We start from the raw sequence: 16491 nt of genomic DNA, 5'->3' as shown, positions 1-16491 counted from the left end.
AAAATAATAAAAAGCCAACATCTTTACTCAAAACATGTGTAAAAATATTCATGAACATCAAATCAATTAGGATTCATGGGAAAATAGCCATGAACAATAATTCCAATAATATGAGAGATAACAATAATAATAATATTAATGCATAAATATATCTAACTCCATAGAAGAAGAATTAATTCATTTAGAATTCAAGATTTGGATAAAACTCAATTATAACTCAATTATAATAAATTTAAATATTGGGCGCATGGACGAACTCAATCCGATGCTATGAAAGCCTTACATACCTTAAATCCGAAGGTTTACTCCGAATTGGAACACTCTTGGACCCCTAGCCTTTTTTTCTCGCCGGAGCGTTTTGTGTACTACCCGGAGTATAAGAATCATCGGAATAGTATTTTTATACTACTAAAACTAAAACTATATTTGAGAAGAAGTATATAGAGAGAAGAAATGCTTAAGAAAGCTTGATGAATAAAATGAGGAAATAAGGTGGGTATTTATAGGTGGGAAAGAGGGACCTAACAATAAATAAAATAATTATAAAGAAAAATCTGAAAATTTAATGGAATATATTGATGTCATGGATGATGTTAAATGGAGGACAATTTATGTCATGCATGATGTCAAATGCATCTAGATGTTTCCATGGTAGGTAAGATGAGTTCTTTTTAACAGAATACTCGTTTTCGAAGCTGCGTTTGAATAAGATAAATTCCTTATTAGGATTTGGTGTCTTCATAAGAATTGTAGATATGGAAGTCTAGTTTCATATAGTTCAAGAATCAACCAATTTGGAGCAACCTACAGTGAGATATGAATTTTCTTCTATCAACACTCAATTCCATCACAGCACTATATCTTGCAAAGATTAATTTATTTGACCTACTTATACTCCGAATTTGTAGTTATGCTCTTCATGAAAGTTGTAGGTAAGGATATTGTGATTACCCAGAAATTTGAATCACCTAATTTGGACCAACCTATGAAAAGTTATGCCCAAAATACAGAAGCTGTATTATTTTAGTCGAGAATTGAAATACCGACATACAACATTTTAGGGGTTGTTACATAATGATGGGGGTATGGTTGTTCAAAATAGGTCAGAATCCTCTTTGGTGGTGGATGTTAAATCCAAGCAAGATCTTGACCCAAAGTTTATCGAGATAAAGAAGTTGGTAAAGGAAAAGAAGATAGAGGTCTTTTTCCAAGGGGGAGATGGGGTTCTATACTACCAAGGTCGGATATGTGTTCCAGATGTTGATGGCCTAAGAAGTTTGATCTTGATGGAGGCTCATAATTCTAGATACTCCATTCATCCCGGTTCAACAAAAATGTACCGAGACTTAAAAGGAGTTATGTTGATTTGCTTTGTGTGTGTGTCCTAACAAGTAAAGTTAATATAAATTAATCTCTGAGTTATTATTTTTCTTAACAAACTTTTGCCAGATAAGAAGTTGATGGGAAGCTGCTTGAATGAATGTGCAACAAAATATGCTATCTTGATGAGTTCAATTGTAATCAAGACTTAAAGCTTTTAATGAAATAATATGTTAATGACAACGTCATCTTTTTGTTTCCAGCCTTTTTTATCGTCTGTCACCAATGATAAGGAGGGATTAGCTAACCTACATATAAATGGTGTCGATCAAACTCTTGATGCTAAAATTACATCAAACGGCCTTCATGTGACGTGAATTTTAATTAATCAGAATTATGAAAAGGGTATCAAATACAAGGTATGTTGTTGTTGTATTAAGTAAAGATAAGTTATATTTAGGTTCCGCTTGGCTGTGTGAGATCATGAAATCATGATTTGGAATAATGAAATGAAGTTATATGAGATGAAGTTGGAATTTTATTTGAATATATAATTTGGAATTTTAAGTTGTATTTTTTGCTCATAAACATAAAATTCCCATAAATTTCAAAACTATTAAAATCGTCTCATCAATTCTTTATACAATTTTTGCAAATTAGCAAAAGTTCAACTCATCACTACGTGGGTTGGGGGCGCACTAGGTCTACACACATTTTCTTTTAAAAAATATTTTGTATAAGTTTTAATTTTAATTTTAATTTTAATTTTAAAATATTAATACCTACAACATAATATTATATGGTGTTATTATACAAATATTTTAGGCATAAAATTTCTGTGAAATTGTATAATTTTTGGCATGACACCACTCGATCCAAATAGAGATATTAATAAGGAAATTAAATATTTAATGAGTAACAATATAGCTAGGCTACATAGAAAAATTAACTTGTAATATATGATGGTGCAAGTAACTTTGAATTTGGATTCCTCTTGTTATTTCTTTATTTTAGTATTTTATTTTATTTTTAGATTTTTATTTTATTTGTCACATAGACTGGCTCAACCTATATTGTTTAAGTCCCACATGCCAGCATATTACTTCAAGGAAAAAACACTTAATTGAATGTGTTTTAAAAAATATTTATCATTTTTAAATATACTTTTATTTTATTACCATTTTTAACAATCAGTAACAATATTTTAATTAAAGAAGACATTATATACACTTTTTATTTGAGGAAGAGGAAAGGGCCTTATCTCTCTCTCTATAAGGGTTTTTCTTCAGTTTCTGCGTCTCTCTTTCTTATTCCTTCATCTCTTCTTCATTCTTCCCTTATTCCTTCATCTTTTTGTTTATTTCAGACGGAACTCATAGGTTTTAGGTGCACAATTATAATGAAAGGTCAGAAATCTCCTAGAAGAAGCCCACGAATTCGAATTGTTGATTCAATCGATAGTGGTGAAGTGAATGTCAGTCCAACTTTTAGTTTGAGAATTTTTGCAAATCAATCTCCAGAAGAAGTTGGTTTTGAGGTTAATCAAAAATTTTAAGCATTGCATGTGAAGAAAAAGGGTGGTAGAAGTAAGAAAAAAACAAGTGAATTGAGTTCTAAATCTAAATCGAAAAGAAAAGGAGTTGATGTTGCATCGGCATCTAAGAAATTTGTTGACAGTGATGATGATTTTGAGGATTTACCTCTCAATTTCAGTCAAAGAAAGTGAAACCTACAGTTGCTCAGGAGAAGAATCCAAAAATTCAAAATCGATTGTGCAAAAATACAGTTCTACCGGAGAGTTTATATCTAGTATGTCATTCTATCATCACATTATTTAACTGATAGCATTTTCAATCCGTTTATGTGTATTTTCTTAGTTTGTTGTTGTTTTGAACTTGTGTGCTAGATGTTGAATTTTTTTTATGTATTTAATACTTTTATTATAGTCTAAATTTATTTGATCAAGCTTATTATATCAGTAATTGTTGGGAGTTTTGCCATGAATTGTTAGATCTTTTGTGTTGCAATTTGCTTATTTTTTTAAATAAATAAATAAATATAAATGAATTAAACTTTGAACTAAAATGTATTACACATATATTAAAGTTGAATTAGAAGAGAATAAGAGATGAATGAAATCTGTAGTTAATTGAAAAAAGATATCAGTTATTTGTACACCACAAAAATAAATTAAACTTTGAATGAAAATGTGTATTACTCACATTAAAGTTGAATTAGAAGGGAATTATAGACGAATGAAACCTATAGCTAATGAAAAAAGTTTTCAGTGATTTGTACACCACAAAAATAAATTAAACTTTGAACTAAAATGTGTATTACACACATATTAAAGTTGAATTAGAAGACAATTAGAGTCAGTAATCTTTAATTCTAATATGCAACCTATGTTAGCATCTTCCTACTTATTGGAACAATCAATAATCTCATTCATCATCCTCCCATAAATCTAATTTTTTTAGAACTAGCCACATATAGACCAGCAAAAACTGCAGGCAAAAATGAATCCAAAGCAGATTTCTTTACCATATGATTCTTCAAACTTATTCTCCCTCACAACTATTAGTTTTTCAATGAGAATAATTTAATCTAAGCTAAGACTGCTTTCAAGAGTCTTCCATTACTACAAGAGGAGTGAAAATGAAATAGTAATATCCCTTTTTTTGCACAAAGCAAAGCAATCATTAAAGTTTAGTATGTTTGTGATGATGTGTTTTCCTTGAAACTTGAGGAGTACACATTGGCAGTAGTTCATTTTTAAATGAAATATTTGATTTGCTTTTATTTTACATCGGAGTCATGTCTGTTTCTTTTTCTTTTTCCTTGATTGCTGAAGAAATCTTTAGATGTATAACTATTGCATGACTAGCTCCTTTTTATATATCTACACTCTACAGTATCTCTGTATGTTCACTTTAAATCAAGTGTAGTTTGATAAAATTCTGATTTATTGTCGAGTGCAGTTTCTTTGTTTTAAAATCACTTCTTACGTTAGATTCATAATCCCTTAATCTTTTGTATTTATCTTATCTTATTATTGAGCTTAAGACCAAAGGCAAATTTGATATCAATAAATAGATCTTCTAAGATCATTGCTTTGTATTATCAATTATTGTCATATAAAAGACATTCCAATATAAAAACAGTCATAGGTAGAATTTGCAATCTTCTGTTTTCTCTTGCAGTTTTCATTATGTTTCATTACCATACTTCTTCACTAGCTAATATTAGCACTAATAAAGCTACTCTTCTTTCCTTGAAATCTCATATATCTTTTAAGTCCTATTTGAGGTTCATGTTAACATATAATTATCTATAGTGATAGATTGATATTATTTATATGCAGGATCGTAAATTTTGGAGACATCCAGATGTTTTGTATTCTTCAAGTAGGTGGTCGTCATATACTAATCATGACGTGATTGAGAAAATAAAACTTTTTTTAATCTAAAAAACAACTCGAGTTGTTTAGGAATACTTGTTTTGGTTACTTTCTTGACCTTCCAAAAGTGACCACACAACTCCAACTTATTCATTGTCTTATGAACAGAGAGTTAAAACACACACTAGATGATGTATTTGTTGTTGAATTAAATGAGAAGATGTTGTTTTTCAGGCTTAGGAAATTTGGGTAAATTATAGGCTTAAATTGTGTTAGTGATGGTTGCTCTATTAATGTTTCAGATTATACTTATCGGTTGTTGAGCAATTATTTCTCTGAATAAATCACTGTTCAAAATAATCATCTACGCGAGTTGTTTTTATCAAATAATTCATAGATGATGATTCCGCCGTTTCACTAGTTATTTTATTCTTTATTAATGATTTTTTATTCTCATATGAGAACAATGAATACCAAATTAGTAATAGAGATTTCTACCTTATGAAAAGTGGACAATTCAATTCTTACCCGTGGGGTTTAGATGTCTACAAGAAGTTGCTTGATAATGTGAGGCACAAGCTTAATTCAACCAATCAGTACTATAGATTAGGTGGATTGCCTCTTGCCCTTCAAATTTAGATTTTTGAGTGTTGTTATAGAGTCGATGAAGATTTAGCTCTTAGAATTTTTGATTTTATTCCAAGAATTTTGAGGTGGAAAACAATTGCTGAAAGTCCTTGGCAAAAGCATATTGAAAATGACATCTTCATGCCTACAAAATGCAAAGTATCTATACAAAGTTAATATAATTTATGACATATATATATATATTAGTTTAACTCAAGTTAATACATCTATTTGTTTCTGTATTTTAATTTCAGTTTGAGAATATAGTGGCGAGTGAAGATGAGGTATCTAAATTGAGGCTTTCTGAACCTCGTGATTACCATTCTAAAATTTTAAAATTGGAGCCGAAAGGATCAAAGCATAGTCTAGATATGTTGACCAGGGAGGTTATAGAGTTGAGAAAAAACTTGTAAAGGTATAAGCTAACTTGCCTTTAGGCTTTATCTTTTTCAAAATTGTTATTCTAATATTTGTGTTATATTTGATTATATACTAGGCGAATGAAAATCACAAAGCTCTTGAAGAGAAGATAGACTTACAATCTATTCAAATGAAAGAATTTGTGATGAATTCCAACAAATAATTATTGAAGGATATTTCTTTGTTGTTTGCTAAGAAAGACATCAACAGTTCTTTTACTCAAAAAGCCAGGGAATCATCTAACAAATAGGCTGGCGAGACATTTTTGAGTGGATTAGACTTCAATGGAGGTTCTTTCATGTTTTAAATACATCTATATTATCTTGTTTTGGTTGCTGGAAGGGACTTAAGTTTATTTACTGTTTAGAGTTTTTACTTATCTAAGTTGTAGTTTAAGCTTGAATTTTTTATTCACATATTTTCACTTAGAAGAATGGTGAACTTTGACTATGAATATAATTTGCTGCATGATTTTAGCTGTTAGTGTTACTATTCATAATCATAGACCTTGGAATTGAATAGTGAATTGTGTACTTGTATTCTCTGTGCTAATGTAGAGGAGTTCTTGAATTGGGTTAGCTTCATTTTTGCTGGTGGTAGCTCGTGAATCTTCGCTCTTTTTTGCCTTTTGCTTGATGGATTTTGTATTTGCTTTACAATTGAAGTAAATATTGTTTTTTCACATGTTTTCACTTAGAAGAATTGTGAACTTTGACTATGAATATAATTTACTGTATGGTTTTAGTTGCTAGTATTACTATTCATAATCATAGACCTTGGAATTGACTAGTGGACTGTGTGCTTGTATTCTCTGTGCTAATGTAGATGAGTTACATTTTTATGAATTAGACATGAATAAAAATTGTAGCTAATAAAAAAGCCTTCAGTGATGTGTTTCAGTAGTATTATCAAACTGAAACCTGCATTTGAATTAAACTTGAATGAAAAATGAATTAAACTTGAATAAAAAATAAATTACATACATATTAAAGTTGAATTAGAATGGAATTATACATTAATGAAAAGTGTACCTAATGAAAAAGCCTTCAGTGATATATAGAAACACAAAAATGAATTACATACACTAAAGTTGACTCTACCTCCCAAAGTAGGGGTAAGGTCTGCGAAGACTCTACCTTCCCCATACCTTCTTTGTGGGATTACACAAGGTATGCTGTTATTGTATATGGTTTAGCTAGTAGTATTACTATTCATAATCATAGGCATTATAGAGCTGAATAGTGGATTGCGTGCTTGTATTCTCTGTGCTAATATGGATGAGTTCTTTTACCAAACTAGAATTGTTTGTGTGCTATAGTTTTCAAGTGACATTGACTAGCACTGTCCTATACAGTTTAGCTTTAGTGATTTTCATACTCTAATGTAGTGTCTAGTTAATCGTCTTCCATTTCACTCCATAAATTTGGTTAAAGTATCTTGAATAGAGAAATTAGATGTAAATGAGATGGAGGAGATTTTTCATTGTAACAGAGCTTGTTGTTTGAAGTTGGAGATTTTTAATATGTTAAAAATTCTCTGTTCCCATGATAATGAAAATGCTTATACTTATTGAATGCTATGTGTAACTTGGGATAAAAAGGAGTGAAGGTAAAAGTGGATAGGTGTCATCCATTTTCTAAGTTTGTTAGTGAAATAAATTAGGGAATTGAAATAACAGCAGGATAGCTGGGTAATTGTCCATTTGGATTTTTCAATCTTCCTTCTCCCTTACTCTCCTCAAGGAATCAAAAATGACCTATTTTTCTTAGACTCTCCAAAAATATTGTCGCACCCATGTTGGGTCTTCCAAAAATGCACTATTCTTAGAGGATTCGACACGCTCCTAACTATATTTTTTAAGAGTTCGAGCAACATAGAACATTATCTGCTAAAATTGATTAGTTTTCCACTTACCATGAAAATCACTTGCTAAAATTAGCCACCATATCAGCAGTAAAGCCTATCATGTTCAAGCTCAAATTAGCTGGTTTGAAGATGTATTGCGTTTGCTGCATATTCCTTAAGGTTTACCAAGAAGAGTTAGTTCGGTCAAGGGACGGGGAAAAGCAATAAAAGATGGCATGCGTATATGCATTTGAAAATATAATTAAACCAATTAAGGTGTGGATATGCAAGAGATCTCCTTGTTTTTATGTGTCCTTATATAATATTTGGAAATGCACCACAAATCTATATAACTAGAACATTAGGTCTCAAATTGTTAATACATTAAAATTTGGTAAGGGTGTAGACCTCTACTCAGTAACTTGCCATAAACTTTAAAGTGAACAAAGATTTTACAAGCAAAAGTTTGGCCTAAGCCCTTGCAATTATAATTCTTATGTCTCTCCTTCTACAAGGCACCAAATATGCTAGAAAATATAGCTGATGGCTAACTCCATTTGAGCAACTCAGCTAAAAGGTTTTCTTTTGATGAAGCTCTTAGTTGGAGGTTGTTTAAAGTTGTGTAACTTCGAAATCTGGTTTAAACTGAAATAGGTATTCATAATGAAGCTCATTACTCGTAGATGAACAATTGGAAATTGAAATATAACTTGGTGTCTAAATAAAAGAAGTAAATGATAATTTTGATTGAAACAGAAAAACAACTTTTGATGGCTACTTGTAAGAAGTATCTTAAACTGGTAGAGCACTTCTCATATCAAAGCAGGTGGTTTCTGATTATTACTCCCTCCGATCCAAAATAAGTGAATTTTTGGGGTGTGGTACACCCTTTAAGAAAGTTAAATTAAATACACCAGTCAAGATTTTTTTTACACTATTACTCTTTTGCTTTTCCCCAAACTTTTATTCACATATTTTTTTTGTAATATATTTTAATTACACACAACATTTTTTTTCTTGTGTTGATGCATCAATACATATGTCAAGAGGGCATGACAGTCAAGTTGTAGAATCAGCTCGATATGAAAAATCTCAATTGTTTAAAGCTTTCGTTAAATTTGCTACTGTTGGAAATTCTGAAAGCAAAATTGGTAATGAAGGGTTTAATACAAATATAATACACATTTCATATACTTTCATTCAACTTTGTTTAAATTGTTCATATTATGTACAGATGAAGATGTTGCAGGAATTACTATTGAACAAGTTTTATCTAAGGTTGTTGCTGATATAAATGGTATTAGTTTTATTTTAAAAGTTTAAATAAACTTCTTTGATCTCTAATTACTCTACATGCTCCTCCCTTAATGCATTACTAAAAGATTTATTTTGTATATAGGAGAAGAGACTGCTGATCTTAATTCAGTTAAGGCATAACATAATAGTAATGCATTTAACAAAGGTGAATTAGATTGTGGTGCGTCTACTGATGCCGATGCGTAAAGGGTTGTCAAAAAACTCCTCAAATGCTTAATGACTTCATGTTGTGTGCTGAAGATTTTTTTCAGATCCGTAAGGCAGAAACATCATATCTAAGAAAGAAAGCCACTGTTGAAGAAAACAAAAAGAAAAAGGCAGCCACTATTGAGGAAAAGAAAAAGGAAAAAGAAAGTCACTGTTGACAAAAATAAAAAGAAAGTGACACCGAAGAAGCGTGCAAGGAAATTTTTTTTAGGAAAGTCAATTAAATCTCCTTATATATTGCATTTTGAATCTGGAGAGACTTTATGTGTAACACGTCAAATATTTGACATAAAACATCCTTTTTCACTTGTAATCAGAGTAGATGATGAATCTGATTTGATAGATTCATTCACTTCGTGGATTTATACGGGTACAAAAAGAGGTAATTTATTTATGTTTGTTGTTTTATATGTCAAAAAATTTCTTTAGTTTAAATGAGTTAACTGACTGAAAATTTCATTTTTTTAGGATTTAAAGGGGAAAGAAATCGTATCCAGATGTTGCTAATGTCCTCAAGCCAGCATTTGAATTAGGTGTTTGCAATGTACAAGCAAAAGAATGGTTTTTCAAATTGGCACATTCTGGTCAAGCATTGAATAATGAGGTTAGTTATTTAAACTCCAGTTGAACACTCTCATTTTTCTGAATCAACTTCTTCTCCCATTTTTCTGGACAAGCTTTAATGAGCTCACTGAATTGACTGACACTTGCTACAGATTTAAAGTATTATCTGACACTTGAAATCATTTTAAATCTTTTGCAGCATCTTGACGTCATTTTTTATTATATTAGAAAGAAGAAAAAGTACGAAACCAAAAATAATATTCGATTTACAACTACTGATTGTCTATTCAAGACAAAGATTGCTCAATCTTATTTTCAACTTTATGAAGCTCATAAAAATAAGAAGAAATTTGAAATCAAAACTTTGGATACGATTGCTGAGTATATATGCGGACGCCATTTGTTGGCAAGCACCTCATGGGACAAAGTTTATTATGTTCTCTTTCTAGTAAACATTAAAGAGGGTTATCATTGGATTTTTATTGTGTTTGATATTGTTGAAAGGTGTTTGAAGGTGTATGATTCATATTCGACTAGAGGGGGGGGGTGAATTTTCTGACTCAAAATACTACTGGCATGATTTCATCAGTTTTACCATACTACTTGAGTATGGTCAAGTTCTATAATAAGCATCCTGAATTGAAGAAATCACCTAAATACAATAAAAAAAATGAGTTTGAGCTCATTGAATCTAAGTTCATAAGATTCCAAAACAACAAGAAAATGTATTGTAAGTTTAATTGTTTATCAAATAAATACTATTTTTTGTATTGGTCTTATTAAACTCAATAGTATTTTTATAATGATTTTATATTTTAAATTTTGTAGGAACTGTAGAGTTTTTGTGGCTGCATTTGTGAAGTTAGTGAGCAATAGCCAGGATATTGCAAATCAACAACTAAGTGCAGACAGTCTCCGAAAGAGGTTTGGGCTCTACAATGGAAATATGCAGTGAAGAAGCAAAAATTACATGTAGTTATATTAGTTAAAATGTCTATGAAAACTATGTTGTCTAAAAACAGTTTATAGCTGATCTATTAGTTAGGTTTTGAAGATTGTTTTGTGCTATCTTTTTTAAGATAATTTTTGTACATGTAAAATACACTTTTAATATAGTTTTTTGTTCATGTAAAATATATCTTCTTCTTTTTTTATAATGCAATACATAACTACATTAATGTTAAAGTATTTCGGTAGTGTTATCAAACTGAAACCTTCATTATGAATTAAACTTGAATGAAAAATGAATTAAACTTGAATGAAAAATAAATTACATACATATTAAAGTTGAATTAAAATAGAATTAGACACAAATAAAAAGTGTGGCTAATGAAAAAGCCTTCAGTGATCTATAAAAACACAAAAATAAATTACATACACACTAAATTTGAATTAGAAGAGAATTAAACAATAATAAAAAATGTAGCTATTGAAAAACCCTCCAGAAATCCATAGAACACAAAAATGAATTGGATTTGAACTAAATGAATTACATACACACTGTGAATTAAAAGAGAATTAGACATGAATAAAAATTATAGCTAATGAAAAAGCCTTCAGTGATGTGTTTCAGTAGTGTTATCAAACTGAAACCTTCATTATGAATTAAACTTGAATGACAAATAAATTACATACATATTAAAGTTAAATTAGAATAGAATTAGACACGAATAAAAAGTGTGGCTAATGAAAAAGCTTTCATTGATCTATAGAAACACAAAAATGAATTACATACACAGTAAAGTTGAATTAGAAGAAAATTAGACAAGAATAAAAAATGTAGCTATTGAAAAAGCCTCCAGTAATTCATAGAACACAAAAATGAATTAGACTTGAACTAAAAATGAATTACATACACACTAAAATTGAATTAGAAGAGAATTAGACACGAATGAAAATTGTAGCTAATGAAAAAGTCTTCAGTGATCTATAGATCACAAAAAATGAATTAAACTTGAACTAAAAAATGAATTCTTGTAGAAAACTAATGACCTAAAACAAACAGAGTTTATTCTTTATTTCAAATGTCATTCTTTATTCTTAATTCAATGGCCTAACATTCTTGCAAGTCTTCCTGTTGAGACCTTATTGTCCACAATTATTGCATGTTATTTTTGATTTTTTGAATCCATCTTCTCTCAATTGCGTGTGTCTTTTATATTTTGACCTATTATTGTTATTCCATATTTGAACAAGTTGTCTCATAAATTCTAGGAGGTGCAAGACTAAAAGAACTTTGACATGTCTTGTTCTTGAATGGACTGATTCTGCAATGTTTGATGTCATCATCCAAGTCCTATTTACCTCAGCATGAACATGTGACTGTTGACACTCAATTTTGATCGACCTATAATTTTTTATTTTTTATTTTGAATTACTATCTTAATAGATAAGCATTTTTTAAAATTATTTATTTATATATATATATATATATATTATTTTATTTTATTTTTACAATAATAATAATAATAATAAAAAAATTATATATTTTGGCGTTCATAGCTCATAATATATTTTTTCTATTTGTCAATATTATTAACATCTTTTTTTTACCGTTTATGAAAATAACAAGCTTTGTACATTCAAATATATATTTTTTCCGCATTATTTAGTATATATTATACGTGTGTGTGTTTTCTTTGTATAAATATTACTTAATTAATTATATTTTACCAATTTACTTATTCATATTAATTTGTGCATATTGCATACCTATTTTAATACGACTTATATGCATATGCATATAAGGTTATTACTTAATTAAGTTTATTGTGAATTTTAGTTAATATGTATGTCATATCTATTTTTAGTATATACATAAGTATTTCTTTATAAAATATGTTATTTACTAAGTTTATTTTTTGTAATTTACTTCTTCATATTAATATATACGTATTTTAATAGGTCTTATGTACATATGTATATAAAAGGGTTATTATTTAAGTTTATTATATATTTTAATTTGTTTATGTTAACATACCTATTAAACATCTATTTTTAGTATGTAATATATATAAGTGGCATTTATGTGTATATATACACAAATATTTATATTGTATGTACATGCATATTTACTTTACATATATAATATTATAATTTTATAGATTTATGATTTTACTTATTCAACATGTATTTGACAACTAATTATATGACATTTTATTTGTATGACTACTTATAATTATATCTTAATTAAATTTAATGTAGTCTATTTTTATATTAAATTATAATCTCAACCATAGATTGCATTTTGATCGGACGGCTCTCATTCGTTCTTATCCTTTTTCACACCCCAAAACCCTAAAACTATCTTATTCTCTCTCTACCTCTTTCACCTAATTCTCTCTCTACCTCTTCACCTAACTCTCTCTTTCTATTCATCATCTTCTCAAAAGGAGAAGAAGACAACAACAAGAGTTGTCTTCTCCACCACATAGCCGCCACCGACGGCTCTCCCTCTCTCTCTCCATCGCCGCCTCTCTCTCTCTCTCTCCGTCGCCGCCTCTCCCTCTCTCTCCCCGTCACTCTCTTCTCCGCCACCAACGACGGCGAAACGCAGCAGCTCCACCAACGCCGCCAACAGCTTTTCCGCGACACCGACAACTCCGACGACAACAAAATATTGGTATATTTTTATTTAATCTTATTTATATTATATATATAAATACGTATATTGTGTTTCATGAATAGATCTAAAATTTTATAGTCCTTTTATGATTGTTGTGTATATGATATGTAAATTTATGTTATTGTTGAATTGTTTAATATTGATGAATGTGTGATTATTATTATGATTGATGTTATAGTTAATATTTATATGAGAATAATATGTGTATAGTAAATACGATTCATAAGATTATAGTTGTCAAAGATTTTGATTGAGTTGTATATTGAATACGGTGTAAAAATTTTTATTTTTAAATGAAATGTGTATAATAAGTTTTTTGCTTGGAAAATTTAGATCTTCTTATATTAGACTCCGTTTATAGATTTTGTTTAAAAAAAAATGTGTTGGGTTGGTTGTCTACTTCAAATGATTTGTTAAATTTGAGATTCAAAGTTGTTTGTTTAGTTCCTAATCGATTAGTATTACAAAGCATATATCTATTTTTTGTTCATGTTCATGTTCATGTTCATTTTAGTGTTCATATTCACGTTCTTACATTTTAATTATGCACAAAAATATAGTTCATTTTTAGATGTTTACTTGCTTATTAATCGATTAAGATTATTATATATGTTTGTGTTGTTTGTTTTTCTGTCCATGTTTACATTCTTGTATTTAATTATATACAAGTATAGTTGAGAATTTTTTACAATAAGATTGTTATTATTCACCATTGTATAAAATACATATCTTTTAATCCGGATGTCTATCGGATTAGTTAATTGATAAATGACATCTTGTTTTCCCATTTGAATTTAGGAAGAAGGTTAACTTTGTTTTACTTAATATGACAATTTTTGTTGATTGAAGTTTTTAGTGTTAAAAATAATTATAGTAATTGCTAATATGATATAATCATTTTGTATTTGTCATAATTAATTTTGTCCCTTTATGAAAGTTTGAAATAAAGTTAGTATCAACTTTAAATATTTTAATGTCCCACCACTTTAAGGTTAATGCTCCACTATTTTGAAATAAAACATCTTTTGAGTGATTTTAGGAGTAAATCTTGAAAAGTTGTTATTAATTTGATTGATTGTCCACTTATTTGAAATTTTTTGAATTAAAGTTTTTGGCTATTTTGTCTTTGTTGACTTGATGGTATTCTTACCCATAGATTGATCAATATAAGTAGACACAAAGACACACACAAAAGAGAAGAAGGAAAAACAGGAGAAGAAAAACACAAAGAAAAAAAAAACAAGAACACAAAATAAAAGAAAAGAAAAGAAAAGAACACTAGAATTGAGAGAAACCTCTTGTTTTTTAACAAATTACTTAATTACTTTCAAGTCTTTTCTTTTGCCTCTTTGCTACTTCAACTTGCTTGGATCTCGGATATTGCTATCGCTTTTCGTTGGCACATTAACAAAACTCATATTAATCGGTTAGTACTTCTTCTTCCTATTTTTATTATATTATCTTTACTTTAGATTCTTACATATTATACCTTGTTAAAATAAATATACGAAGTATCCAGGTTAGTTCTCATTTTCTTTGACATATTGGTTTATTATTTTGAAATGTGTTCTTGCTTTGTTTGTTTACTTTGTTGTAGTAAAAAAAATTATATAATTATGACATACCTTATATTTTCACCTTTTTCTCGAATTTAATAAAAACCCTTTTTCTTAATATTTCTAAAATAAACAAATTAATAAATATCCCTAATCATTTTTTTTCTAAAACTAAGTTTAAGGACTATCTTCGGATAGGCTCTGAGGGATGCCTAATACCTTCCCCTCGAGTAACTAAAACCCTTACTTAGAATCTCACAGGTTTCGCAAATCAAAACAGAGTTTACATTTATAATGGTTTTCCTAATATTTTCCTTAAAATTAGGTGGCGACTCTAAACAAACAATTTCAAAATCAGAGCCATAGCCATTTTTATGTTGTGAACTATTTCGATCCCGTTCGAAAATAGGGTGCAACAGTGACCATTTGTTGTATCCAATGTTCAGTAAGTAGTCTTTAATCCTATTCTCTATCTTCTCAACAATTGCTATATGTTGATTAAACTCTACCATAGTGTATGTTTTTGCCATAGAGTAGAACAATTCTGTTACCTTTTGCTGACTCTTGCTGAAGTTTTTCATTATGTTTTACAACAAGTGTCATATACACGCAAAATGAGGTATTTCATCATAGACAGTTGAAGTTGCCTTAATAATGCTTGCATGCCTATCCAAAACGATACACATCTCTGATCTTTGACCAAATGCCTCTCTGAATTGTTCAAAAAACCACCTCTAAGATGTATCCTTCTCTGAATCAACAATGACATAAGCAAGAGGTAGTATACTTCCTGCATCAGGTATAATGTTTAATACATTTTTGTTTCATGTGTAATACATTTTTAATACATTGTGCAGACTTTTAATAAAAATTAGAATTTCATTTATAGAAGCATTAGTATTGTATTTGAAAAGTCTCACCTGTTGCATCTAAGGTATTAGATGTTAGCATTGTCCCTTTGTATGCTCTTTTTAGAAAAGTTCCATCAACAACTATAATTGATCTACAATACTCCCATCCTTTTATCAATATAAACAGAGCTACAAATGCATATAGAAAATGGTCATCCTCTGATTTGTGCAATCTTATATAAGAACCAGGGTAAGTTGCCTCTAGTATGTGAAAGTAACTTGGCAACTTTGCATATGATTGAGCTGGATCACCTCAGACTAATTCAAGAGCTTTTTCTTTAGCTCTTCAAGCTTGCATATATGTGAGACACACACCATATTCCTGTAGTAGTTGACATCTGGATCAATACATTTGGCAACAATAATTCTCCCAACAACTATCTTTGTTGCTTGTCTTTCCGATAATGAATTATGTAGCAACAAACACGTGTGTTCGCTTTCAAAATCTCTAATAGCGAACATTTGAGATTTATTCATGCTTGAAGCGCGTAAATTCCAACTACAGTTTTCTTTGAGGCATTGTATTGAATAGCTATTGAAAAAATATTATTAATAGATAATCAATAGTATAAACTAACTTGAATTTGAGTCTTACCATGTTAAGCTTGATCTCAATGTCTTGAATTCGAAGTGTTTAAGAATGGAATATTTTTTTAGTACACTGGTAAGTGGTAAGGACATATTTATTTTTATAAACTT

The 16491-nt window shown here is 29.4% G+C and overlaps 1 pseudogene; it reads left to right on the top strand.

Moving 5' to 3' along the window:
* Positions 1-5488: 5488 nt before the first annotated feature.
* LOC129872569 (uncharacterized) lies at positions 5489-10655 on the top strand (annotated as a pseudogene).
* The last annotated feature ends 5836 nt before the right edge of the window (positions 10656-16491 follow it).

Source organism: Solanum dulcamara, chromosome 11, assembly GCF_947179165.1.
Source record: "Solanum dulcamara chromosome 11, daSolDulc1.2, whole genome shotgun sequence".
Lineage (NCBI taxonomy): Eukaryota > Viridiplantae > Streptophyta > Magnoliopsida > Solanales > Solanaceae > Solanum > Solanum dulcamara.
The sequence above is the reverse complement of the archived record's forward strand: the minus strand, read 5'-3'. Positions and strand labels throughout refer to the sequence as shown.